Genomic DNA, 27,840 nt, shown 5'->3' with positions numbered 1-27,840 from the left:
TTGAGGAGCAAGGCCTGGGCAGAGAGTCCAAGTCCTAGGCAAGAGGCACAACTACGTTTTCCCAAAGGGAGCCCACAGGGCCAAACGCCCAGTTCCACTCCCCCGCACCTTGTGTGCATCCTTGGAAAGTCATTTTGAAAAGGGGCCCATTAGAGACAGGGAATATAGGAGGGATGAAGGATGGTACAGCATGAAAGGCCAGAGGAAGGGTGTTGATGGAGTGCAGGCCAGGACACCAGAAAGAAGACCACACTAGGGATCAATGTTGTAGGGACAAAGGAGGCAAGACACCAAAATTAGCAGTAAACAATTTTATTTGGCTGCAGACAGGTTCAGAGGGCACAGCTTTTGCTGTAATTAATCAATCCCCTGAACCCTGATTTCAGGCAGTTTCAGAATTTTATACCCAGCATGTAATGGGAGGGGTTCAAAAGTTCACAGTCTGAAAAAGTTCACATAAAAAGCAGCTTTTTCTCTTACTGTTTTGGGTAAGTTAACTCTTCAAGGACAACTCCTGAGATGGGGAGACTTTCTTTTCCCCATTTTTCCTCTCCCTGCCAGTTGTTACCATGGAGCCCAGTTGGTAACATATCTTAAAACATGTAGACATCTCTGTGAGGCCCAGCTCAAGGATAGCGGCCTTGTTTGCACATTTCTACAATTTACTATACTGGATATGTTTGTAAAAATCTAGTAAGGGGTGCCCAGCACCTGGAGTGCTGGTATCTTTTTGGTCAATGGCCAAGTAAATCATGGCAATAGGAAAATAGTAAATTAATCTACATTGAACTCTTTTGCAGAGACTCTTGCTGACAGTCCTACAAACAGCCATGGTGAAGAACTCTGGAGAAAATCAGTTAAGACTTTTCTTTGGAGGAAGGGGTGACACTTCAATACAAGGAGAATAGAGGGGAGTCACAGGAGGGGGCTTGATAAAGGGGCTTGAAATCAAGGGAAAGGAAAAGGGTCCTGGAGAAGGGCAGCCTCAAATAAGCAGCCAGGCTCAGTAATGGATATCCAAGTGTGTTGGCCCAGGCACGGGTCCCATGCAAACAGAGAGGGCCAGAGAGTGGAGGGAGGGGAGAAAGGTGTGCAAATAGCAAAGGGAGAGGAGGGCTCAAGGCCCAGGTCCACTGATGAATTTCAGGATTGGGGAGCAGGGCCTGGGCTGTGGGAGGCCAAATGTTCCAGAAAAAGGGGAAGGGCTACATTTTCTATAAGAGATCCCGCAGGGCCAAAGGTCAGATCTAGTCCCCTGGCCGTGGTGAGCATCCTGGTATAGGGATGAGGAAAAGGAGCACCACAGGGACAGTGGCAATAGGAGGTCCCTAATAGGGCACAGCAGGAAGTCCCGGAGGATGCCTGTTGATGGGGTGGGGGCCAGGACCCCAGCAGGGATACCAGGCTAGGGCCCTAGAGGAGGGCCCAATCCTGAAAAAGCAGGGAAGGGTGGGGCTGGGCAGGAAGGCCGCACTAGGGTTCTGCCATGCAGGGAAGCCAAGGGAGTAGGGAAGCAGCCCAAACGAGAGGCCCCCTATACAAGCCCAGGGAAGCACAGGGCAAGAAGAGCCACCAGAGGCTCAAGTGTGGAGACAGGCCAGGAAATCGAGAGACAAGGGCCAGGCCTGGGGCTGGGGGATCAGGACAGTGGACATGGCAGAGGAGGGAAGGCAGGTGTTACAGCAGTGGGAAGGCAGGCTCCAGGCCCAGGGCCATTGCCAGGACTCAGTTTTCCAAGAGTAGGACCAAGGGCCCAGGGAGAGCAAGAGGCCCAGGCTAGTGACAGGGCTCTCTTTCCCATGAGGTGCCCTGCCCATACAGGTGCCTGGTAAGGGGTTGGAGCCATGAGAGGAATGATGGGAGGGCAGGGTGGGGGGTCGCAGTGGATGCAGAGATGGGCAAAAACCAGGACCCAAGCCAGGATCCCAGGCAAGGGACCAATCCCACCAACAGAGCATTAGAAACCCAAGCAGCCGGAGGCCAGCCCTCCAGGGGAAAGGGCGAATGGTAGGAGAGGAAGGGTTGATGCTAGGATGTGAAAACAGAAGATAGAGCCAAAAGGCCAGGTCAAGTCCCTGGCCTTGGTGTGCATCCTAGTAAAGGGATCAGGCAAAGGGGCGTGGCAGGGCCTGTGATAACAGGAGGTCCAAAGAAGGGCACAACAGAATAGGCCAGAGAATATGGCTTCTTGGGTTGGGGGCCAGGACCCCAAAAGGAGACCAGGCTAGGGACCTAGATTTGGTACCATGCCAGGGAAGAGCAGGGAAGGGAAGGACCAGGCAGGTTTGCAGCGCTAGGGTTCTTCAAAGAAGGGAATCCAAGAGAAGCAGAAAATCGGTGCAAGTGAGGGGCGCAAAGTCAAAGCCCAGGGACACTGGTAGCAAGAAGGGGCACCGGAGGCTCCAGGGAGAAGCAAGGCCAGGGAAGTGAGAGCTGAGGGTCAATGCTGGGGCAGACAGCTAAGGACAGTATACAGGGCCAGGGAGGTAGGCAGGGGATCCAAGAGGTGACAGGCAGGCTCAAGGCCCAAGGCCACTGCCAGGTGTCCGGGTTCCGTTTTCAAGATCAAGGGCCAAAGGAGAGCAAGGGGCCCAGGTGAGAAGCCGGGCTCTGTTTTCCAAAAGGTGCTCTGGCCCAGATGATCATCCAGGGCCATTGAATGGGCAAAGGGGGCCTGACAAGGGACAGGGCCCAGGAAGTGGGAGGGCATGGTGCTGGGTCGTGGTGGGTGCGGAGAGGCCCAAAGCCATGACACAAGCATGGAGCCCAGGCAAGAGTCTCACCCCACCGACCAAAAATGAGGGACCCAAAGAGCAGGAGGCTCCTGTGTGCATCCAGTTAAAAAACAAGTGAATGGGAAGAAAGGGGTGACATGAGAACGAGGAGTCAGCTGGAAACACAGGACAAAGCAAGAGAAACATGCTAGGGGGCCCAATACACAATGACATCAGGCAAAGGCACAGGATGCCACATGACTCAGGCACATTGTCAGGGGCTCAGTTGAATGTTCAGGGTCAGGGAGGACTGGGTTGGTGTTGTAGAAGCATTGAAGGCCAGAGGGCAGGTGAGGAAAGGTAGGGAATGGCGCAGGGCATACCTGGTGCAAAGCACAGTTCCACTACCACATATTAGGTTTCTGGCAGCAAGGGGGATCAGGCGAGGGAAGGGCTGTGTTTCCCTAGGGATACTTCAGGATATAGAGGCCAGTAGTCTGCCTTGGCTGAGTAGATCTTCAGAGAGGGACCAGAAGCAAAGGAGGGCCAAAAGAGGAGACTGAGGAAATCCCTTTCGTCTGGATTTGGGAAACTCAATGAAGACAGACCCAATCAAGGAGCCTAGTCAAGGCAGAAGCAGTGAAGGAAAGAGTCCAGGCAGTTCTAGGATAACACAGCAGAAGGAAAACTGAGGAGAGGCATATCAGGGTCCCAAGTAAGGTCCAGAAATCAAGGTACATAAGCGGGGCCCTCGAGAAGGGCAGCCAGGGGCTCAAGCAAGGAGCCAGGCCCAGGAATGAAGAGCCAAGTGCAAGGGCCAGGGCCATAGGCACATGAAAACGGACAGGCCTGGTCAGGGGAGGGAGGCAAGGCAGGGGGCTGGTGGTGTAAAGTAAGGAGTCTTAAGGCTGGGGCCCACTGCAAGGTGTCAGCATCTGGGAGCAGGACCCTGGCTGAGGGAGGCCAAATGGCCTATGCAAGTGAAAGTGCTATGTTTAACAACATGAAGCCTGCAGGGCCAAGAGGCCTGGTCCAGTCTCCTGGCCTGTGTGAGTATCCTAGTAAAGAGATAAGGAAAGGGGCCTAGCAGTAACAGGAAAGAAAGAAGGGCCAAAGGAGGGCGCAGCCTGAAGGGCCAGAGAACTGGTGTGGGTAGAATGCGGGCCAGAATACAAGCACAGAGCCCAGGTTAGAGACCTAGAAAAGTGCCCAGGTCAGGGGAGAGCAAGGAAGGGCGGGGCCAGTAAGGTGGGGCCACACTAGGGTACTGCAGTACAAGGAATCCAAGGGAAGCAGGGAAACAGCCATAGAGAGGGGCCCACACATCAAGCCCAGGGAAACACTGAGCAAGAAGGGCCACCAGAGGCTCAAGTGAGGAGCAAATCCAGGGAATGAAGAGCCAAGGTCTGGGGTAGGGGTCTCAGATAAGTGGAAAAGGGTGGGAAGAGAAGGCAGGGGATGTAACAGGGCTGAAGCAGTCGCCAAGCTCGGGGCCACTGCCAAGTTTTAGAGTTCTGGGTGCAGGACCAAGACCCCAGGGAGAGCAAAGGCCCCAGGCCAGGAGCAGGGCTCTGTTTCCTATAAGGAACACTGGCACAGATGAGAATCCAGGACAAGGGACTGGGCAAAGGTGGCTGGCAAGAGAAGGAGGCCAGGAAAAAGGCAATGGGAGGGCTCCATACGAGTTCACAGTGGATGTGGAGAGGGGTGAGAGCCAGGAACCAAGCAAGAATTCCGGGCAAGCTACTGACCTGACCCAAGATGACAAGAGACCCAAGAATCAAGGGACTGCACAAAGGGAATGAAGGGAAGTGGAAGGGGCGCCGTGAGGATGAGGAGATAGGTGGCAGGTGGTTGGGATGGCACAAGGGGCACCAGGGGAGTGAGGTAGATATCACAAGAAAGGGGCCCCCACGTCTGACCACACATGAATAGATGCCATGTAAAGCCATGTGACACTACCCCACACGACGAACAAACACAGTCAGTGGACCAGGTGAGGAACCAGGCCTGAAGACTGGAGCGCAAAGTGTCAGGATACTGGAGGGCTGGGTTGGGTTAGGGGCAGCATGCAAGGGGAGAGGACAGGGGAGGAAAAGGAGGGGATCGAGCAGAGGAAGGTCCGCACAAGGCCCACGTCCACTGCCAGGTGTCAGGGTTCCATCAGCCAAAGGAGCCCTGGTGAGGGGCTGGGCTCTGTTTCCCATAAGAAACTTCAGGTCACAGAGGCGGACCAATTTTACTCCTCTGCCCCAGGTAATTAGATCCTCAAGGAGGCATCTGGACCAGAGCAGGGCTAGGGAGGTTAGAGAGAGGAGAGTGGGGAGCTTGTGGCGCACAGGGAGGAAGGCTCAAGGCCCAGGTCCATGGATAAGTGTCAGGGTTGGGGATCAGGACCCAGGCTGAAGGAGGTCAAAGGGCACAGGCAAGGGTCAGGGCTACTTTTTTCCTTAGGGAGCCAGGGGGTCCAATAGGCTAGGTCCATTCCCCTGGTGTGGGTGTGAATGCTGGGAAAGGGAACAGGAAAGGGTGCTTGGCATGGAAAGGAATGAAAGGAGGGCCAAAGAGGGGCACAGCGGGAAAGGCCAGAGAATGAGAGATGGTGGGCTAGGGCCTGGAACCCAACAAGGAGGCCAGATTAGGACCTAGAGGAGGGCCCATGCCAGGAGAGAACAGGGAAGGGCAGGGCTGGGCAGGCAGGCAGCACTAGTGGACTGCAGTTAAGGAACATTAAGGGGAGCAGGGAAGCAGCCCAAGCAAGGGGCACACAGTCAATGCCCAGGCATGCTCTGGGAAACAAGGGCCATCAGAGGCTCAAGCAAGGAGCCAGGACAGGGAATGGAGATCCAAGGGCTGGGGCTGGAGCAGGAGGCTCAGGACAGTGGATAAGACTTGGGCGGGAAGGCAGGGGAGCTAACAGGAGAAGGTAGGTACAGGCCCAGGGCCACTGCCAGGTTTCAGAGTTCTGGGTGCAGGGTTAAGCACCAAAAGAGCATGGGCCTAGGTAAGGGGCAGGGCTCTGTTTCCCATATGGTGCCCTGGCTCAGATTAGAATCCAGGACCAGGGACCTGGATATGGATGCCTGGCAAGTAAGGGGGACAAGAAGAGGGCAATGGGAGGGCATGGCGGGGCATCTTGGTGGGTGCTCAGAGGGGTGAGACCCAGGACCCAAGCCAGGAGCCCAGGACAGGGACCCACAAGACCGATCATGGATAAGAGACCCAAAGAGAAGGAGACCCACAAGCACCAGGGGAATTCATGAGGGGAAGGCGATGAAGGGGTTGCACGAGGCCCAGAAGACAGAGAAAAGTGCAAGGGGCACCTAGGGGAGCCTGCTGGTTGGCACAAGCAAGAGACCCCCAGGTCAGACCCAGTAAAAAAAAGCTCCATGCTACTCTAAAGGACATGAGAAAAGTGGTCAGGGGCTCAGGTGAGCAGCCGGGCCCTGGGACCTGAGAACACTGGACCAAGGTTAGGGAAGGCTAGGTTGGGGTAGAGGCAGCATGCAAGGCGAGATGGCACTGGAGAGAAGGCAGGGGATCTCTCAGGGCTGGGTTGGAGCAAGTCACATGTTATCTGCCAGGCATCAATTTTCAGGCTGCAAACAGGACACAGGCGAGTGACAGGGCTGTGTTTCCCACTGGGAGCATTCTGGGTGTAGAGGCCAGCCGATTCCGCTCCTATGCCCCAGGTGAGTAGACCCTTAGAGAGGGACCTGGACCAAAGTAGGGACAAATGTGGGCACTGGGAGGTGATACCTGCGGTGCAGAGTTTGGGGTGGGGTTGATGGGCAGCCAGGACCCATTTGAAGAGCCCAGGCTAGAAAGAAGTGGGGGGAGCAGAGGGTCTGGGCAGTGCCAGGATAACTCAGCATAAGGGGAATAGAGGTGAGTCACAAGAGGGGGCCAGTAAAAGGGGCCTAAAACCAAGGGACATGGATAGGGTCCTGGAGAAGGGCAGCCAGGGGATAAAGCTTGGAGCTGGGCCCAGTAATGGAGAGAAAAGAACTAGCACCTGGGCCTGGGTGAATGAAAAGTGGCATGGTTGTTTTTGAGAGCTCTTATACCTATGTAGCCTGTGTAGATCAGAGTGGCTCCTCTAGGCGAGAGACCCCTCCCACTTTGGTGTCCAGGCTAGCTTGTATTCTGCCTCAGCCAGTGTAGAGGGGACTTGCCCCTCCAGGCAAGAGACCCCTCCAACCTTGGTTTGTAGGGGGGGTGGCTCCTATACAGCAACAGCTAGGATAATAGGAACTCAGACTTCCAGGCAGTAGAACCCTTTAAGCTGGATATCTGAGGGAATTCATATACCTCCACATGCAAGGTGAGGTGAACTCGCCCCTCTAGGCAGGAGAACCCTCCCTCCTGGGTTTCTGGGGGATGTTGTATACCGCTACAGCCAGATTAGAGGGGACTCGCCCCTACAGACCAAAGACTCCTCCCACCTGGGTGTCAGGGGAGGTCATATTCCATAGCAGCCAGGATAGAGGGGACTCGCCCTTCCATATTGGAGACCTGTCCAATGTGGGTATGGGGGTGGGGCTCTGACACTGCTGTAGCCAGGGTAGAGGGGACTCTCTCCTCCTTGCTGCAGAACCCTCCCAAATGGGTGTAAGCGGGAGTTCCTACACCACTGCCTCCAGGGTAGAAGGGACTTATACCTCTAGGCAGGAGACCACTCCCACATGGGTGTCTCAGAGAGCTCCTATACAGCAGCAGCCAGGGGACAGCCAACTCGCCCCTCCAGGCGAGAGACATCTCCAATCTTGGTGCCAGGGCAAGCTTGAATTCCGCTGTAGCCAGGGTGGAGGGGACTCACCACTCCAGGCGGGAGAACCATTTCACCTGTTTGTCAGGGGGAATTCTTATTCAACTGCAGCCTTGCACAGCAGGCGAGAGACATCTCCCACCTGGGAATGGGGGAAACTCCTATACCGCGTTAGCCAGGGTGGAGAGGACTCGCCCCTCCAGGGAACTTCCCTGTCTGTTAGGGAGATGCCTCCCACCTGGGTGTCCAAGTGGGCTCCTACACCCCCATAGCTAAGATAGAGGGGAGTCGCTCCTCCAAGCAGGTGACCCCTCTCACCTGGGGGTCAGGGTAGCTCAATTACCACTGCAACAAGAATAGAAAAGACTCGCCCCTCCAGGCGGGAGACCACTTACACCTGGGTGTCGGTTTCCCATAAGGTGCCCTGGCCCAGAGGAGGATCAAGGGCCAGGTGCCAGGCCAAAGGGCCTGGCAAGGGACAGGGTCAAGGAGGAGTGCGATGTTAGGGCACAGTGGGGTTTGCGGTGGGTGCAGAGAGGGGCAAGAGCCAGGACACAATGAAGGAGCCCCGGTAAGGGACCAACCCCAAAGACAGGTATTAGGAACAAATGATCAGGAGGCCCCATCTCCAGGAAAAATTGCTAGGGGAAAGAGAGGTAAGATCAGCACTCGGATGAGGAGACAGAGTGCAATACAAAGGGCACAGAGCTGAGCCAGCTTGGGGCCAAATCAAGGGGTGCTCAGGTCAGATACAACAGGAAGAGACACCACAGAAAGTGATGCAACTGGAGTAATGCAGTAAGGAGCTCAGGCTGGCAGCCAGGCCAGGGGACTGTAGGGTGAAGGGTTAGGGTGAGGCAGGCCTGGGTTGGCTTACTGGGTGCTTGCAAGGCTAGAGGACAGGTGAGGGAAGGCAGGGGATCGCTCACAGCTAGGCCATCACTAGGCCCATGTCCACTGCCACTTGTCAAGTTTGGACAACAATGGGAGCCCAGGCAAGGGACAGGTCTATGTTGCCTATAGGGATACTTCAGGCCCCCGAGGCCAGCCAATTCCACTCCTTTGCCCCAGGTGAGTAGATCCTCAGAGAGAGACCAGGACTGTGTTTAGGTCTGGTATTGGAGGGGTGTCAGTGGGGAGCCAATAAACATTGGAGAACAGGCTAGGGAGAAGCAGGAGTAGGGCAGGGTCCTGACAATGACAAATTACCACAGTACAAGGGGAACAGAGGGGAGGAACAGGAGCAGGGTCAAGCAAGAGGCTTGAAATCAAGTAAGAGTGACAGGGTCCTGGAGAATGGTGACTGGGGGCACCAGCAAGAAGCCAGGCCCAAGAATGGGGAGCCAAGTGCCAGGACACGGTACTGGGTCCTATGAAAACAGATAGGGCTGGGGAGAGGAGGCAGGGGAGTAAGAGTAGTGGGTGGCTCAGGGAGAGGAGGGCTCAAGGCCCAGGTTCACTGCTGGGTGTCAGGATCAAAGAGCAGGGCCTGGGCAGAGAGAGTCCAAAGTCACAGGCAAGGGGCACAGCTATGTTTTCCCAAAGGGAGCCCGCAGGGCCAAACGCCCAGTTCCAGTCCCCTGGACCTTGTGAGCATCCTGGGAAAGGGACCTTTAAATGGGGCCTAGGAAGGACAGGGACAACAAGAGGGATGAAGGAGGGTACAGCATGAAATCCAGAGGAAGGGTGTTGATGGGGTCCAATCCAGTACTCCAGAAAGAATCCCAGGCTAGGGACCAAAGTAGGGCCTAGGCCAGGAAAGGGCAGTGAAGGGCGAGGCTGGGAAGGCTGGTGACAGTCGTGTTCTGAGGTTCAGGGAAGCCAACGGGTGTAGGGTTTTGGCCCCAACAAGGCCTGCAGTCCAAGCCCAGGGAAGCTCGGAGCAAGAAAGGCCCCAAATGCTCAAGCGAGGAAGCAGGCCAGGGAATGGAGAGCAAAGGGCCAGGGCTTGGGCATGGGGCTCAGGACAGTGGACAATTCTTTGGAGGGATGAAAAGGGATGTGACAGGGGCAGGCAGGCTCTTGGCTCAGGGCTACTGCCTGGTGTCAGGGTTTGGGGTGAAGTACCAATGGCCCAGAGAGAGCAACGGGCCCAGGCAAGGGGCAGGACTCAGTTTCCCATAAGGCACCATGGCTCAGATGAGAATCCAGGGACAGGACCTGGCAAAGGAGGCCTGGCGACTGAAGGCAACCAGGAGGAGGTCAGTGGGAGGGCAAGGTGGTGAGTCTCTTTGGGTACATGGGGGGGGCAGGATCCAGGACCAAGCCAGGTGCGCAGGCAAAGGACCCACCTAATTGACCATGGATGAGTGATCCAAGGAGCAGGAGACCTGTAAGCATCAGGGGAAAGCCCAAGGGGAAGGGGAGGAAAGCTGCACAAGGACAAGGAGACAGAGAAAAGCACAAAGGGCACCTAAAGGAGCACTCTGGCAGTCCCTAGCAAGGAGTCCCCAGGTTAAACCAAACAGGAAGAGATTTCATGCTATGCCAAGTGACATAAGGAACATTGTCAGGGGCTCCTATGAGTGCCAGGCCTGGGGACTGAAGCATAAAGGGCTAGGGATAGGGAGGGCTGAGTTGGAGTAGGGGAAATGTGCAAGGGCAGAGGTCAGGGGAGGGAAGGGATTGGATTCTCAGGTCTAGGTTGAAGCAAGTTGCATGTTAACTTTCAGGCCTCAAGTTTCAGTCACCAATGGGGACTCAGGCAAGATGCAGGGCTGTATTTTGCAAAGGGAGCTTTAAGGGTGCAGAGGCCAGACAATTTGGCTCCTCTGCCCAAGTGAGTAGATCCTCAGAGAGGGACCTGGACCAAAGGAGGGTCAAAGGAGGCCAATGTGAAGTGATACCTGGTGTATGGGGGTTGTGGGGATGGTCGGATGGCAGCCTGGACCCATTCTTGGAGCCCAGGCTAGGGAGAAGCAAGGAAAGCAAATGGTCCTGGAAGTGCCAGGATACCATAGCATCAGTGGAACAGAGGGGAGGCCTGAAACCGAGGGAAGGGAAAGGGACATCGAGAAGGGAACCCATGGGGTCAAGCAAGGAGCCTTGCCCAGTAATGGAGAGCCAGGAGATTTATCTGGGGCAGGGTGAACGAAAACGGATATGGATGTGGAGGGGAGGGTGACAGTTGGCAGAGGCTGAAGGCCCAGGTTCACTGGAGGGTGTCAGGATTGGGTAGCAGGCACAGGCTGAGGAAGGCCCAAGGGACCATACAAGGGGCAGGACTACATTTTCCCAAAGGGAACCCACAGGACCACGAGGCCAGGTCAAGTACCTGACCTGGAGAGCATCCTGGGAAGGGGATCAGAAAAGTGCACCTGGGAGAGACAGAAACGACAAGAAGGCCAAAGGAGGGCACAGCTTCAAGGGCCGCAGGACAGGCTTGCATGGGGTGGGGGCCAGGACCCCAGCAAGGAGCTAAGACAAGGGACCTAGAGGAAAGCCCAGGTCAAGGGAGAGCAGGGAAGGCCGAGGCCAGTAAGGTGTGGCTGCACTAGGGTACTGCAGTACAGGGAAGCCAATGGGAGGAGAGAGGCAGTGACAGTGAGGGGCCCTTCGACAAAGCCCAGAAAACAAAGGAACAAGAAGGGCCATCAGAGGCTCAAGCGAGGAGCCAGGCAAGTGAATGGAGTGCCAAGGGCCAGAGCTTGGTCAGGGGGCTAAGGACAGTGGTCAAGACTTGGAAGGGAAGGCAGGGGATCTGGCAGGAGGCAGTCAGGCTCCAGGCCCAGGGCCACTAACAGTTTTCAGGGTTCCTGGTGCAGGACAAAGCACTCCGAAAGAGTAAGTGGCCCACACGAGGGGCAGGGCTCAGTTTTGCATAAGGCGCTCTGGCCCAGATTAGAATCCATAGAGAGGGACCTGGCAAAGGAGGCCTTGCTATGGAAGGAGGCCAGAAGGAGGGTTATGGGAGGGAATGTCTGGGGGTTATGGTGGGTGCATGGTGGTAGGAGAGCCAGGATCATAGCCAGATGCTCAGACACAGTATTCACCTGACCAACTGGAAGAGGGACCCAAGGAGCATAAGACTCAGGAGCACCAGGGGAATTCGCAAGGGAATGGGGAGGATGAGCTGCATGAGGACCATGAGACATAGAGAAGCTCAAGGGGCACCTAAGGGAGTCTCTGGTGGGCCCAAGCAAGGGGCCCCAGTTCAGACCCACATGAAGAGGCTCCACACTATGAGAAGGGACAAGAGGAAAGCATCAGGAGCTCAAGGTAGCACACAAGACGGGACAGGAGTGCCAACGGTCTGGATTAGGGAAGCCTGGATTGGGTTAGGGGAAGCATGCAAGGCCAGAGGACAGGAGAGGAAAGAAGGGGATCACTCAGGGATGTGTTGGAGCAAGTCCCATGTTAAATGCCAGGCAACTCAGGCAAATGGCAGGGCTGTTTCCCATAGGGAGCATTCAGGGCGCAGAGGCGAGCCAATTCCGCTCCTCTGCCCCATTTGAGTAGATCCGCAGAGAGGGAAGTGGACTAAAGCAGGGGCCAAAGAGGGTACTGTGAAGGGATACCTGAGTATGGAAGTGTGTTGGGGGGTCGGGATGCCAGGACCCATTCTAGCAGCATAGCCTAGGGAAAAGCAGGGAAGCGGAGGGTCCCGGCAGTGTCAGGATACAATAGCATGAGGGGATCAGAGGGGAGGCACGGGAGGTAGCTGGCAAAAGGGGCCTGAAACCAAGGGACAGGGAAAGGGTCCTCAAGAAATGTAACCAGTGTCCCAAGCAAGGAAATTGACCCAAAAATAGAGTGCCAAGTGCTATGACTTGGGCCTGGGTGAATGAAAAGAAACATGGAGAAGGAGCAGCAGGAGGGGAGAAAGTGGAGAGGATGGCACAGGGGAAGAAGAACTCAAGGCTTGGTCCACTGCAGGGTGTCAGGGGTCAGGAGCAGGCTCATGCTGAGGGAGGCCAAAGGGCCAAGCAATGGGCAGGGCTATATTTTCCCAAAGGGAGCCCCTAGGGCCAAGAGGCAAGGTCAAGTCGCCAGGCCCCTGTGAGCATCCTGGGAAAGGGATCAGGAAAGCAGGCATGGCAGAGAGAGAAAAGACAGGAGGGCCAAACCTGAAGGGCTGGCAAAAGGGGCCTGAAACCATTGGACCTAAAGGAGAGCCCAGGCCAAGGGAGAGCAGGGAAGGTCTGGCCGGAAAGGCAGCACTGCACTAGGGTACTAAGGTACAGGAAAGCCAAGGGGAGCAGAGAAGCAGCCCCAGAAAGGGGGCCCTAAGACAATGCCCAGAAAAGTAAAGAGCAAGAAGAGCCACCAGAGTATCAAGCGAGAAGCCAGGCCAGGGAACTGAGAGTCTAGGACCAGGGCTTGGCAGGGGGCTCAGGACAGTGAACAAGATTTGGGAAAGAAGGCAGGAGAACAGCAGGGGAAGACAGGCTCCAGGCCCAGGGCCACCTCCAGGTTTCAGAGTTCCTGGTGCCAGATCAAGACCCATGGAGAGCAAGGAGCCCAGGCGAGGGGCAGGGCATTGTTTCCCATAAGGTGAGAATGTACAGCCATGGTCCTGCAAAGGAGGCCAGGAAAAGGAAGGGGGGGAGAAGGAGGGCAATGGGAGGGCATGGCAAGGGATCAGGGGATTGGGGTGGGAGTGCATAGGGGCGAGAACCAGGACCCAAGCCAGGCACCTTGGCAAGGGACCCACCTGATCAATGGTGATGGGGTACCAAAGGAGCAGGAGACCTGTGAGCGCCAGAAAAATGCTCCAAGGGAAAGGGAGGAAGGGGCTGTGTGAGAACCAGAAGAATCCAAGGTGCACCTAGGGGAGCCCGCTGGAAGGCCCTAGCAAGGGGCCCCCTGGTCAGGCCAAACATGAAATGTATCTTTGCTATGCCAAGGTCCATGACGTATGCTCAGGCGAACTCCCAGGACCAGGGACTCGAGCACAAATGGTCAGGGGTACGGAGGGCTGGGTTTGGGTAGGGAGGGCTGGGTTTGTGTAGGGGCAGAATGCAAGGCCAGAGGCCAGGGGAGGGATGGGGGGGATTGTTCAGGGCTGGGTTGGAGCAAGTTCATGTTAAATCAGGCCTCAAGGTTCAGGCAGTGAAGGGTTCTCAGGCAAGTGGCAGGGCTGGGTTTCAAATAGGGAGCATTCAGGGAGCACAGGTGAGCCAATTCCACTCCTCTGTCCCAGGTGAGTCGATCCTCAGAGAGGGTCCTGGACCAAAGGAGGGGACAAACAGGGTACTGTGAGGGGATACATGGTGTGCGGAAGTTGGGGGGTTGCGTTGACAGGACCCATTCAAGCAAAATAGGCTAGAGAGAATCAGGGGGAGTGGAGGGTCCAGGAGTTCCAGGATACCACAGCATGAGGGGATCATAGGGTAGGAACAGGAGGGTTCTGCCAAAAGGGGACTGAAACCAAGGGACAGGGTAAGGGTCCTCAAGAAGTGTAGCAAGAGTCTCAAGCAAGGAGCCAGGCCCAGTAATGGAGAGCCAAGTGCTAGCACCTGGGCCTGGGTGAATGAATAGGAACATGGAAGGGGAGGAGCGGGATGGGAGAAAGTGGATTGCGTGTGATAGGGCTCAAGGCCCAGGTACACTGCAGGGTGTCAGGGGACAGGATCAGGGCCCTGGTTGAGGGAGGCCAAAGGGCCCAGTCAAGGGGCAGCGCTATCTTTTACCAAAGGTAGTCCCCATGGCCAAGAGGCCAGGGCAAGTCACCTGGACTGGATGAGCATCCTGGAAAGGGGATCAGGAAAGTGGGCATGTCAGAGACAGAAAGGACAGGAGGGCCAAAGAAGGGCACAGCCTGAAGGGCCACAGGATGGGTGTGGTGGGTTGGAGTCGAGGACCCCAGCAAGGAGATCAAGCAAAGGACTTAGAGGAGGGCCCAGGCCAGGGGAGAGTAGGGAATGCTATGCCAGGAAGGCAGGTCTGCACTAGAGTACTGCTGTACAGGAAAGCCAAGGGGAGCAGGGAAGAAGCCCCAGTGAGGGGCCCTCAGACAATGCCCAGAAAAGCAGTGAGCAACAAGAGCCACCAGAAGCTCAAGTGAAGAGCCAGGCCAGGGAACTGAGAGCCAAGGGTCAGGGCTTAAGAATGGGGCTCAGGACAGTGGACAAGATTTGGGAAGGAAGGTGAGGGATCCAGCGGGGGTCAGTCAGGCTCCAGGCCTAAGGCCACCTCCAGGTTTCAGGGTTCCTGTTGCAAGACCAAGCACCCACAGAGAGCAAGGGGCCCAGGTGAGGGCCAGGACATTGTTTCCTATAAGGCACCCTGGATCAGATGAGAATCTAAGGCCAGGGTCCTGGGAAAGGAGGCCAGGAAAAGGAAGTGCACCAGAAGGAGGGAGACAGAAGGACATGGCAGCGGGTTGGGGTGGGTGTGTATAGGGGCCAGACCCAGGACTCAAGCCAGGCGCCCAGGCAAGGGACCCACCTGATCAATTTTGATGAGGTACCCAAGGAGCAGGAGACCTGCGAGCGCCATAAAAAGCACCAGGGGAAGGGAAGGAAGGGGCTTCATGAGGACCACAAGAAGCCTGGGGGAACTTAGCGGAGCCTATTGGCGGGCCCAAGTAAGGGGTTCCCAGGTCATACCCAACACGAAGAGACTACTTGCTAAGCCGTGGGTCATGTGGAACGAGGTCAGTGGCTCAGGCGAATGCCCAGGCCCAGGGACTGGAGTGTCAATTGTCAGGGTTAGGGAAGGCTGGGTTTCCGTAGGGGCAGCATGCAAGGTGAGATGGCAGGGGTGGGTAGGGAGGGGTTCACTCAGGGCTGGGTTAGAGCAAATCCATGTTAATTGCCAGGCCTCAAGTTTCAGGCACTAAAGGGGACTCAGGCGATTGGCAGGGCTGTGTTTCCCATAGGGAGCATTCAGGGTGCAGAGGTGACTCAGTTCCCCTCCTCTGCCCCAGTTGAGTAGATCCTCAGAGAGGGCCCCTGACCAAAGGAGGGCCAAAGAGGGTACTGTGAGGGGTTACCTGGTATGCAAAAGTTTTGGGGGTGGGCTGCCAGGACCAATTCAAGCAGCACAGGCTAGGGAGAAGCAGTTGGAGCTGAGGGTCCAGGCAATGCCAGGATATCACAGCATGAGGAAATCAGAGGGGAGTTACAGGAGGGAGCTGGAAAAAGGGGCCTGAAACCAAGGGACAGGGAATTGGTCTTCAAGAAGGGCAGCCATGGGCTCAAGCAAGGAGCCAGGCTCAGTAATGGAGGTCCAAATGCTAGCACCTGGGCCTGGTTGAATGAAAAAGTACATGCTTGTCTGTGGGAGCTCTTATATCTCTGCAGCCTCAGTAGATTGGACTGGCTCCTCCCAGTGAGAGACCCCTCCTAACTTGGTTTCCAGGCTAGTTTGTATTATGCCTCAGCCCATGTAGAGGGGCCTCACCCCTACAGTTCTGAGATCCCTTCCACCTGGGGGCCAAGTGAAGGGGGGGTCTTGTGTACAGCTGCAGCCAGGGTAGCAGGGACTCACCCCACCAGGTGGGATACCCCTCACACCTGGGTTTGTACAGGGGGCTCCTATAGAACTGCAGCCAGGTTAACAGGGACTCACCTCCAGGAAGGTGACCCCGTTCACCTGGGTGTCTGGAGGAATTCATATACCTCCACAGGCAGGATAGAGGGGAATGACCCCTCCAGGCTGGAGATGCCTCCCAACTGGGTCTTGCAGGAGCTAGTTCACAGCCCCAACCACGGTAGAGGGGACTTGCGCCTCCAGGAGGGAGAACCCTCCCACCTGAGTGTTGCGGGTATCTTGTATACTGCTGCAGCCAGGGTAGAGGGGACTCGCCTCTCCAGGCAAAGAACCCTCCAACCTGGATGTCGAGAGGAGGCTCATATACCACTGCAGCCTGGGTAGAGGGCACTCGCCCCACTAAGCTGGAGACCCCTCCCACCTGGGTGTCTGCACGGGGGCTCTTATACCAGCAAGTCAGGTTAGCAGGAACTGGCCCTTCCAGGCCAGAGACCCCTCCCACCTGGGTAGCAGGGGAGCTCCTATACCACTACAGTAGGTTAGAATGTACTGGAACCTCCAGTGGGGAACCCCTCCCACCTGGGTGATTGGGAGAGATCCTATACCTCCAGACAAAGTAGAGGGGACTCGCCCCTCCAGGTATGAGACCCCTCCCACCTGGGTGCTGGGATCTTGTTTAGCTGTATACAATCAAACCAGTTTAGAGGGGACTTGCCCCTCCAGGGGGGAGACTCCACCCAACTGGGTGTCTGGGGAAGCTTGTATACCTGCACACCTAGGGTAGAGGGGATGCCCCCTCCAGTTGGGAGACCCCTTCCATCTGGGTGTCCAGAGGAGTTCCTATCCAGCCATAGGAATGGTAGGGGAAACTCGCCACTCTGGGTGGGAGACCCCTCCCACTTGGGTGTCAGGTGGAGCTAGTATACTGCGCCAGCCAGGGTAGAGAAAACTCGCACCTCCAGGGAGGAGACCCCGCCCACATGGGTGTTGGTGGAGGAGCTCATATACCACTGTAGTCAGGGTAGTTGGGACTCACCCCTTCAGGGAGGAGACACCTCCCACCTGTGTGTAGCTGGGAGCTTTTAAAACACCTTAGCTAGGGTAGAGGGGACTCAACCCTCCAGGCAGGAGACTCCTCCCACCTGGGTGTCAGGGGAGCTCATATACCACAGCAGCCAGAGTAGAGGTTTCTTGCCCCTCCAGGCGGGAGACCCCTCTTACCAGGGTGTCAGGTGGAGATCATACACTGCTGCAGCCAGGGTAGAGGGGACTTGCCCCTATATATTGGAGACCCATCCTACGTGGGTATGGTGGGGGGGGCTTGTATATCGCATATCCAGGGTAGAGGGAACTCACCCCTCCTTGCAGGAGACCCCGTCCACCTGGGTATGGGATTAGGAACTCATATACCACTGTAGCCAGGGTAGTGGGGATTCGCCCCTCAAGGGAGGAGACACCTCCCACCTGGCTGTAGCTGGAAGCTTGTGCAACATCTTAGCCAGGGTACAGGGGGTCACCGCTAGGGTGTCAGGGGTAGCTCATTTACTGCAGCAGCAGCCAGGGTAGAGCAGACTCCCCCATTTATAATGGAGACCCCTCCCATGCGGGTATGGTGGAAAGGGCTCGTGTACAGCCATATCCAGTGTAGAAGGGACTCGCCCCAAGATGAGGGAGACCTCTCCCATCTGGGTGTCTGGGGGAACTCCTACACCACTGCACCCAGGGTAGAAGGGACTCACCCCTCTAGGAGGAAGAACCCTTCCACCTGGGTGTCAAGGGAAAATCATATACTCCTGCAGCCAGAGTAGAGTGGACATGCTCCTCAAGGTGAGAGACCTCTCCCATTTTGGTGCCAGGGTGAGCTTGTATTTTGCATTTTCCAGGGTAGAGGGAACTCGCCCTTCCAGGCGGGATACCCGTCTCACCTGGGTTTCAGGGGGAGCTCTTATACCACTGCAACCAGGGTAGCGGGGACTCGCCCCTGCAGGTGGGAGACTTCTCCCTCCTGGGTGTCCTGGGAGCTCTTATATGTCACCAGCTAAAATACAGTGGACTCTCACCCTTCCAGTTGGGAGACACCTTCCACTTGGATGTGCGTGGTAAGCTTGTATACCACAGCAGCCAGAATACAGAGGACTCACCTGTCAAGGCGAGAGCTGCCTCCTACCTGTGTGTCAGGGTAGCTTGTATACCACCACAGCCAGGGTAGAGTGGACTCGCCCTTCAGGCGGGAGACCCCTCCTACGTGTATGTCAGGAGGAGCTCTTATACTGCCTCAGCCAGGGTAGAGGGGACTCCCCCTTCCAGAAGTGTGATTCCTAACACCTGGGTGTCTGGGGGAGCACCTATACAGCCACAGTCAGGGTAGAGGAGACTTTACCCTCTAGGCTGGAGACTCCTCACACCTGGTTGTCAGGGGAACTCCTATACCGCATCAGAGAGGGTAGAGGGGACTCAACCCTCCAGGCGGGAGATCCGTGCCCTTGGGTGTGGGGGGTGAAGCTTTTATACCCCTGCAGCAAGAGTAAAGGGGACTTTCTCCTCCAGGCAGGAGACCCCTCCCACCTGGATATCAGGGGGAGATCTTATACCACCACAGTCATGGTAGAGGATACTCTCCCCTTTAGCAGGGAGACCCCTCCCACCTTGGTTCCTGGGGAGCTCCTATACCACCACAGGCAGTGTAGAGGGAACTCTACCCTCCATACGGGTGACCTCTTCCATCTGGGTGTCCTGGAGAGCTCCTATAATGCTGAAGCCAGCATAGAGGGGACCACAGCTCCAGGACGGAGACCCCTTCCACCTGGGTGTCAGGGGGAGTTCTTATACCACTGCAGCGAGGGTAGAGAGGACTCACCCCTCCAGGCGGGATACCCCTGCCACTTGGGTGTGGGGGGCAAAGTTTTTATATCCCTGCAGCCAGGCAGGAGATCCCTCCCACCTGGGTGTCAGGGGGAGATCTTATACCACCGTAGCCATGGTAGAGGGTACTTTCCCCTTCAGGTGGGAGACCCCTCCCACCTGGGTGACTGGGGAGCTCCTATACAATTGCAGGCAGGGTAGAGGGAACTCTATCCTACAGATGGAAGACCCCTTCCATCTGACTGTCATGTGGAGCTCCAGTACTGCCACAGCAAGGGTAAAGGAAACACGCCCCTGCAGGTGGAAGACCCCTCCAACCTGGGTGTACTAGGAGCTCTTACATGAAAAGAGCTAAACTAGAGGGGACTGCTCTTCCAGGCGGGATACTCCTACCAACTGGGAGTCATGGGAGATAGTATACTGTGAAAGCCAGGGTAGAGGGGACTCTCCTGTCCATGAGGAAGACTACTCCCACATGTGTGTATAGGGGGAATTGTATACCATCTTAGCCAATGTAGAGAAGACTTGGCCCTCCAGGCAGAAGACCCCTCCCATCTGGGTGTCTGGGAGAGCTTGTATACTGCCCCAGTCAGGGTAGAGGGGACTCATTGCTCCAGAAGGGAGACCTCTCCCACCTGGGTTTCAGGGGAAGCTGCTATACCCCTGCAGCCATTGTAGAGGGGACTCACCTCTCCAGTCGGGAGACCCCATAACCTGGGTACCGGGGGGATCTCCTATACTGCCAGAGCCAGGGTAGAGGGGAAATGCACCTCCAGGCAGAAGACCTCTCCCACCTGGGTGTCAGGGGAAAATCATTTACTGCTGCACCTTGGGTAGCAGGACTCACCCCTCTAGGCGGGAGACCCCTCCTACTGGGGGTAGGAAGGTGCTCTTATACCCCAAAAGCCAAGGTTGAGGCATGTTGGCCCTTCAGTCGGGAGACCTTACCACCTGGGTTGGGGGAGTTCCTACACCACTGTAGCCAGAGTAATGGGGACTCACCCCTCCAAGAAGGGGACTCCAACCACCAGGGTGTCATGGGAAAGTTTTAGACCAATTTTGACATGGTAGAGGAGGCTTGCCCTTCCAGGCGGGAAACCCTCAAACATGGCTGTCATCTGGAGCTCTTATACCAACCCAGCCACGGTTGAAAGTACTTGCCCCTCCTTGCAGGAGACCCTTCCCACCAGGGTGTCACTGGGAGCTCATATACTGCCACAGCCAGGATAGAGGGGACTCGCCCCTCCATGCAGGAGATGCCTCCCACCTGTGTGTGGGGCAGCTCGTATAACTCAACATCCAGGGAAGAGGGTACTCACTGCTACAGTCTGGAGACCCTTCCCACCTGTGTGTCAGGGGATATTGTGTACCACCACAGCAAGTGTAGAGGGTACTTGCATATCCAGGCAGGAGACCCCTCCCACCTGGGTGTGTGTGGGGGGAGAACCTATACTGCCACAACCAGGGTAGAGGGGACTAACTCACCTAGGCGGGAGGACCCTCCCACCTAGGTGTCAGGGGGAGTTCCTATACTATTGTAGCCAGGGTAGAGCAGACATGCCCTTCCACTTGGGAGACACCTCTCACCTGGGTGTATGGTTGAGCTCCTATATCTCCGAAGCCAGGGAAGAAAAAACTCTCACCTCCAATCGTAGGACCCCTCCCACCTCAGAGTCTGGGGGAGTTTGATTACTTCAGCAGCCAGGGTAGAGGGGATTCTCCCATAGAGGCGGGAGACACCTTTCACCTGGGTGTTAGGGGGAGCTCCAATACTGGCACAGCCAGGGTAGAGGGAAGACACCCCTACAGGCAGAAGACCCCTCCCTCCTGCGTATACTGAAAGCTCTTATATAGCAAGATCTAAAGTAGAGAGTACTTGCCCTTCGAGGCAGGATAACTCTCCCACCCCGGTGTCCGGAGAGCTTTAATACCCCAAAGACAAGGTAGAGGGGACTCGCCTGTCCATGCAGAAGAACACTCCCACCTGTGTGTAGTGGGGCACTTATATACTGCCTTAGCCAGTGTAGAGAAGACTTGCCACTCTAGGCAGGAGACCCCTCACACCTGGGTTTCTGAAAGACATTGTATATAGCCACAGCCAGGGTAGAGGGGACTCATTGCTCCAGGCAGGGGACCCCTCCCACCTGGGTATCAGCGTGAGATACTTTATATCAGCAGCCATGGTTCAGGGAACTCTCACGTCCAGGGGAGAGACCCATCCAACCTGAATGTCAGGGAAAGCTAGTATACCACTGCAACCAAGGTAGAGGGGATTCTCCCCTTCAGGTTGGAGACCCTCACCATCTTGGTATGGTGGGAGAGCTCCTATACTTCTGCAGCCAGGATAGTAGGGACTTGCCCCTCCAGGCTGAAGACCCCTCCAACCTGGGTGTTGTGGGGATCTTTTATATCACTTTAGCCAGGGTAGAGGAGAGTTGCCCATCCAGGTGGGCTACCCCTCCAACTTGGCTGTTGAGGGAGCTCATAAACCACCATAGCCAGGGTATAATATATTTGCCTTTCCTGGCGGGAGAACCCTCCCACAAGGGTGTCAATGGGAGGTCATATTGATATACCTAGTCTAGTACTCTCTTTAGATCAGAAGCCAGCTTGTCACAAGTTATGAAGGATTCATTTCTGTTTTCTGTAAAAATATTAGGATGTCTGTATATCCTGGCCATTAGTTGATGGTGTAAAGTTGATTGGAATGCCTGTCCATGCCCTGAACTCACCCATGTCCGGTTTTCCCTGACCAGATAACAACCCTTTCCTAAACCTTAGTGACGCCTCATAAATTCTGGCCTTCCTTGGCCGGATAACGATCCTCTCTGAGTCTCTAAGTTCTCCATAAATTCTGATGCCAGGGCCAGCAAAAATGTAAACTTGTGTTATGCTCCTCAGAGTGTTGTTATCTGTAACCCCCCTTTGTGTAACTTTTTGGGCTATAAAACTGGGCTGCAAAGAAGCTTCACTGCTGTCCTTGGCTCCCACAATTTTGATGGGCAAGGCAGCCTGGCCGGTCAAAATAATAAGCTTGCTTTAATTTGATTTTAATTGGAGTCAGTGGTCTTTTCTTGAGTTGTGGTCTAACATTTTGGAGTTCCCCAGCAAGATCAAACTGCAGGACCAGACTGCAATATCAAGCTACTGGAAATTCTGAAGTCAGACCTTCACTCCGGGGCTCCGGGCTGGAGAGCCACTCTAGGGGGTGCACACCTTGAGATGTTCTAAGGCCCCAGTGTGAGCCTTTGGTCCTGCAAGAGCTGGAGTGAACTGCAGCCCTAAAACAATTAGCAAGCATCTGGTGGAGGAGGCCTCCATAGGTAAGTGGCGCCTTTAAAACATCTGATATCCAGTTAAGGGAGATCTCTTCTGATGACAGAGAGGTGGACTGGCGAGGTTCACATATACTCCTGTCCAGGAGAGTAATGAGAAATCATTCTGGTCCTCTGTTCTGTCTGTAGGAAATTCCTCTGGAAGGGTAGAGAGGTGCCAACGGGCATGCACGCGCTCCTACCCGGGAGCTTTAGCAAGACATTGCATTGCTCCTCTGTTTTTCTGTTTCGGTGCTGGGTTTGTGTTTCCTTGTGTTTTGTTCTGTGTTTTATATGTTTTTTCTGTCTTTTGTTGTGTGACTTCTGTGGTGAAACTTAAGGAAAGTGGACATCAAAATGGGTAATAAAGCAAGTAAGCCTGATAGCCCTTTGAACTGTGTTTTAAGGAATTTTGATAAACTTTACCTCTCTTTTGTTAAGCAGAGCTATGATTATCCCATCACCAGGAATCACCTCTGAACTTTCTGTGAGGTAGAATGGCCCACTTTTGGAGTTGGCTGGCCCCCTGAGGGCACCTTTGATTCCCAGGTGGCAAGGGCTGTAACTAATGCCACTCGTGGCAACCCTGGCCACCCAGATCAAATAGGATATATCCTACCCTGGGCAGAAGCAACAACTAATCCACCCCCTTGGATGAAGGTTTGTATGGTCTTGTATGAAGGTTTGTATTAATGTTTGAATGGACAGGGAGGGCAGGCCCTGATTGTGACCAAATAAAACTCCCCAGGAGCCCTCAATTAAGAACCCTGTTTTACAGGATGCTCAGGAGGATTTCCTCCTCCCCCTGTACACTGGGGCTCCTCTTTATCTCCCTGCCACTGTTGCGGGGACAATGGAGACACCTGCAACAACTGCACCACAGCCTCCCTCCCCCTCCCCTGAGCCACTGCAACTACCTCATTCCACCACTCCTTCTGCTACCACTTCCCCAAATAAGCCAGCCCCTGTTCTATCCCCTCCCCATACCCGACAGGGTCGCCCCTATGGAAGGCCTGATTCTATCCCCTCCCCAGGCAGACCTGCAGGCACTGTTTCTATTTCTATCCCAGAGGAATAGGTGACTCCCGTCCCTGTCCTTCCTCTCCACCAGGTTCCAGAAGGTCATTATATATATGTAACATTTTCCACAACGGATCTCTACATCTGGAAAAACCAGAATCCCTCATTTAGTGGGATCCTAGTTCCCTGATTTCCCTTGTTGATTCTGTCTTTTTTAATCATCTCCCCACCTGGGATGACTGCCAACAGATTCTCCATACCCTTTTCACTATGGAGGAAAGGGAGCAAATCCTGGAAGAAGCAGTTAAAGCACTGCCTGGTATAAACTCTTTTACGTATGATGAGAAAATGGAAGTAATCAACTTGGCTTTACCTAAAAGAAGACCAGACTGGGATTATGAAAAGCCTGAAGGTAGGAGAGCACTCAGCGATTACCACCAGGCACTATTAGAGGGTCTTAGGATGGCAGCTCGCAAGCCCACCAATCTTTCTAAAGTAGCAGAGGTGAAACAAAACCCAGACGAATCGCCTTCAGCATTTCTTGAACGGTTCGTAGAGGCATACCGTCTATATACTCCTGTAGATCCTGAGGACCCAACAAATCTGAAGTCGATTAACCTGGCTTTTGTAGCTCAGTCAGCCCCAGACATCGGTAAAAATATTCAAAATATAGATGGCTTTGCAGCGAAGAAAAGGTCATAATTATTGGAGATAGCCCAAAAGGTGTTTGAAAACAGAGAGAGCCGGGATGATCCACTGATAAGGAAAGTAAATCGGGCTACAGTAGCTGCACTAAGATCTCCTGAAGTTTTCAATTCCAGACAGATGCAGGCGGCACATGGCAGAGGCAAAAGACGGACTCCCCTCCAAATAAATCAGTGTGCTTATTGCCGGGAATAATGACACTGGAAAAATCAGTGCCCCCAATGAAATCGAAAAGACTTTCCCCCACTGCAGACTGGAGTCCGTCAGCCAAAACCTGCTCTAAATTTAGAAGAATAGGGGAACCATGGCTCTTTCAAACTAGGCTCCCAAGAGCCAATGTTAACCTTCACAATTGGGAGCCAACCTGTAAATTTCTTAGTGGCTTCATATTTGGTGTTACAGAAGCCCCTAGGACCCCACACTAATGAAACTATGGAATTACAAGGGGCAACAGGAGAAATTAAAAATTATAGATGGACCACAGATAAGACTATTGATGTAGGACAAGGAACAGTGACTCACTCTTTTATTGTTATCCCTGAATGCCCTTTCCCATTGCTGGGATGGGACATTCTAAGCAAACTTCAGGCAACTATATCATTTTCAGGGGAGAGGCCTACACTACAATTGGGGAGTCCTACAAGAGCCTTAACTATAACATGCCCATTAAGTGAGGAATAACTGCTTTCTCAAAATCCTATCCAAGCTTCAGAGGGAAAATGGAAAAAAAAAAAAACTATTAATCCAAGAAATTCCTGGAGTTTGGGCTGAAGATAACCCTCTGGGATTAGCTAAACATGTGCCACCAGTCGTAGTCCAACTAAACTCTGGGGCTATGCTCATTCGGGTTAGACAATATCCCATTAGCTCTGAATCCAGAGAAGGCGTCCAAATTCATATCAGACGTCTCCTAAAAGAGAGAATACTAATTAGATGCCAGTCAACCTGGAACACCCCTCTCCTGCCAGTCCAAAAGCCCGGGACTCATGATTACAGACTGGTAGGACTTAAGAGAAGTAGAAAAATGGGTGGAAACTGTACACCCAACTGTCCCAAACCCTTGTACCTTACTCAGTATGTTGCCACCGGAACGTACAGTCTATACCATATTAGATTTGAAAGATGCATTTTTCTCCATTCCTTTGTCAAAACTGAGTCAGCTCATCTTTGCATTTGAATGGACTGACCTGGAACAGGGGATATCAGGACAATTAACCTGGACTCCACTACCTCAAGGATTTAAGAACTCCCCCACATCTTTGATGAAGCACTCAACAAAGATTTGAGCCTCTTCTGCAGTGAGTACCCTGAGATAACTTTGCTCCAATATGTGGATGATCTTTTACTAGCAGCAAGGGATGAAAGGGACTGTTTAAGGGCCACCAAGGGTTTATTGAGAACCTTGGCTCAATTTGGGTACCGAGTCTCCAAACAGAAAGCACAAATCTGTTCTCCTCGAGTTACTTATCTAGGATATGAACTGAGGGAAGGGAAAAGGCTGCTATACCATGCCCGCATAGAGGCCATAATGAAGATCCCAATCCCATCTACTAAAAGGCAAGTTAGGGAGTTCCTGGGGGCAGTTGCGTACTGCCGTCTTTGGATACCTGGATTTGCTGAGATTGCCAAGCCTTTATATACTGCAACTGCAGGGGGCAACTCACCCTTAGTTTTGACTGAAGAAAATGAATTAGCCTTTAAAAATCTAAAAAAAGGCCCTGGCAAAGGTTCCAGCCCTAACCCTCCCTGATATCTCTAAGCCCTTCCATCTTTATGTTTATGAGAAAAAGGGCATTGAAAAAGGGGTTCTTACCAAAAATCTAGGGCCATGGAAAAGACTTATTGCCTACATTTCAAAAAGGCTGGATCCAGTAGCATCAGGATGGCACCCTTGTTTATGAGACATAGCAGCTACTGCACTTCTGGTGAAGGAAAAAGACAAGCTTACCCTACAGCAGACTCTCACTGTGACTGCCCCTCATGCAGTGGAAGCTCTATTGAGGGATGCCACAAATCATTGAATGTCAAATGCCCGCCTCACTCAATATCAAGCTTTACTCCTAGATAAAGACAGATTAATCTTCAGTAAATCCCTGGCCATCAATCCAGCAACTCTGCTGCTGGACAGCAGTCCAGAGCAGCTAATTCATGACTGTTTAGAGAAGCTGGATGTCATCCAAGGTACTCGACTAGACCTGACTGACATTCCTCTCACCGTCAGAGATGCAGACCTTTACACCAATGGCAGCAGCTATGTCCAGGATGGAATAAGGTATGCGGAGGCAGCTGTAGTCACAGGTCAAAAATAAGTTATTTGGGCCCACGCTCTGCCCAGAGGCTCATCAGCCCAGAAAGCAGAAATCATTGGTGTGACACAGGCATTGAGATGGGCAAAAGGAAAACGGGTGAATATCTACACAGAGAGCCATTATGCCTTTGCTACGGCACATGTGCATGGACAAATATATAAACAAAGGGGACTTCTAACCTCAGATGGCAAGACCATCAAGAATAAACAAGAAATTCTTGAACTACTGGAAGCAATTTGGTTACCAGATAAATTGGCTATTATCCACTGGCCTGGACACCGCAAAGACGGTAGTCCTTAGACCCAGGGTAACTACCTGGCCGATCCAACAGCCAGGGAAATAGCCCTTGGAGAGCCAAAATACCAAGTTGTCCTAGAACTCTCCAATTATCCAAATTTTCCAGTTAAATTTTAGGAAGAGGCCCAGTCATACACTACAGAAGAAATAAACTCATACTCCTCAATGGGGGCCCAACAAAACTGTCATGGCTGGTGGACCCTCCCAGATAAAAAAATCTGCATACCTAAGCAACTAGGGAGAAAATGGTGAACTAATCTTCATCAAGCCACGCATTTATCCCCCAAAAGAATATGTCAGAATTGATCTCACCCTATATCTGGCTACCAGGACATCGAGAGATGCTTCAAGACATCTCAAATCGGTGCATGATATGTGCACAGGTAAACGCTAAAAGGAACCAACTTCCACAAGGGAACAGGAGTCAAGGTACTGTACCTGGTGAATTTTGGAAACTAGACTTCACTGAAATTAAACCTGGACTATATGGATATAAATACTTTTTAGTATTTGTTGATACTCTCTCAAGCTGGGTAGAGGCTTTTCCAACCAGGACGGAAACAGCACAAATAGTAGTTAAAAAGCTAATAACTGAGATTGTTCCTAGGTTTGGCCTCCCTATAATTTTGGGGTCTGACAATGGCCCGGCCTTCAGGGCCAAATTATCTCTATTGATTTCAAAGGCCCGTAATATAAACTGGAAATTACGCTGTATGTATCATCCTCAAAGCTCAGGGAAAGTGGAAAGGATGAATAGAACACTGAAGGAAACATTGACTAAATTAATTCTTGAGACTGGTGGTAACTGGGTTGATCTCCTGCCTTTTGTCCTGATGAGGGCCCATTGTACTCCTTATTGGGAAAAATTTACCCCTTATGAAATAATTTATGGGTGGCCATCGCCTATGGTTCCCAGAATACATCTAGATCTGCTGGGAGACATTCCAGTCTCAGAGGCACTTAAAGGGTTACAACTCATCATGGATAAGTTCTTTCCTCAGGTCCAGGCTGCTCAGCCCATTGGACACAGATCACCTGATCATTCATTCCAACCTGGAGACACTGTGCTGATACGACTGTTAAAAACCAACATATAGCCTTGAATCCAGGTGGAAAGGCCCTTACATCGTGATTCTCCACACTCCCACTGCTGTCAAAGTTGCTGGCATTCCTGCATGGATTCACCATTCACAGCTTAAGAAGACACCTGCAGAACCCACTGGAGGAGAATCAAGCAACCAAAGGTGGAAAGTGACTAAACGTGGACCCTTTAAAATTAAAATTTCTAAGGGTTAATGTTTGTGTCATTAACTTCTCATCTTTTTCCTTGTCATTGTAAACATTATGCTAATGTTTTTCACTTGTTGTAATATATATGTATTCTTGTGTTTTAGCTATGCCAGTTTCAACGAACC

The sequence above is a fragment of the Marmota flaviventris genome, chromosome 20 (genome assembly GCF_047511675.1).
Source record: "Marmota flaviventris isolate mMarFla1 chromosome 20, mMarFla1.hap1, whole genome shotgun sequence".
NCBI lineage: Eukaryota > Metazoa > Chordata > Mammalia > Rodentia > Sciuridae > Marmota > Marmota flaviventris.
The sequence above is the reverse complement of the archived record's forward strand: the minus strand, read 5'-3'. Positions refer to the sequence as shown.